Raw genomic sequence first — 969 nt, 5'->3', positions numbered from 1 at the left:
CAGAATTTTTTTCAAAACTATCATGTTTTTTGTAGCAATTTCGGAAACTATAGTGTAGAATGAAAAAAACGCAAAACTAGTAGCCCGTCGGCCAGGGGTGGGCCGAAAAGGGGGTTTTCGGCCAGGGCATGGCCGAAGTAGGCTTTTCGGCCGCGCTTGGGCCGAAAACACGCTGTCGGCTGGGGCCCGACCGAAAATAGTAGCTTCGGCTGCTGAGAGGCCGAACTGGGCCGTTTTCGGCCCACCGGTGACCGAAGTGGAGCTTTTCGGCCAGGCTGCGGCCGAAAAGGTGCGGATAAGCACCGGTCGCCGACGCGAGCGCTCTGTTCTTCTTCGTTTCCCTTTCTCTCTCTCAGTTCTTCTCTGTAGAAACGCCCCCCCGCGCCGATCTCCTCCATTTGCCACTCATTTGCAAATCCAACCCACAGAATCGGTAGATCATCGCAATCTCCACCGGCCTATGGTGTTATTTTTTGCTATGAGATAGTTTTTGATGTGTTTGGGGAGGAGCAGCCATGGTGGGGAGGAGGAGCCATGGTGGAGAGGAGGACGGGTAGTAGGTGGTGGTGACTAGTAGAAGCAGAGGAGGAGGTGGTGAGGAGGAGGAGCAGGTTAGGGGCTGACCGGAGTTGAACCTCCGGTCGTCGGGGGCGGCGTTGTCGTTCTCCGGTGGTGCAAGAAGCGTACACACACTTCGAAGGTATAATCACGGCGTCACAAATATTATGTAAATTGTATAGTTTAGTTAGTGTATATAAGTCATATTGTGAATTTTAGTGTCAATAAATTTTTGGAGGCATTTTAGCGCATAGTTCGTGTAGCGGATAATATTAGTGTTCGTTGTGAATTTTAGTGTTAATATAATTTTGGAGGCATTTTAGCGCATAGTTCGTGTAGCGGATAATATTAGTGTATATTGTGAATTTTAGTGTTAATATATTTTTGGAGGCATTTTAGCGCATAGTCCGT

The sequence above is a fragment of the Triticum aestivum genome, chromosome 7B (genome assembly GCF_018294505.1).
Source record: "Triticum aestivum cultivar Chinese Spring chromosome 7B, IWGSC CS RefSeq v2.1, whole genome shotgun sequence".
Taxonomy (NCBI): domain Eukaryota; kingdom Viridiplantae; phylum Streptophyta; class Magnoliopsida; order Poales; family Poaceae; genus Triticum; species Triticum aestivum.
Note: the sequence above shows the minus strand (reverse complement) of the source record.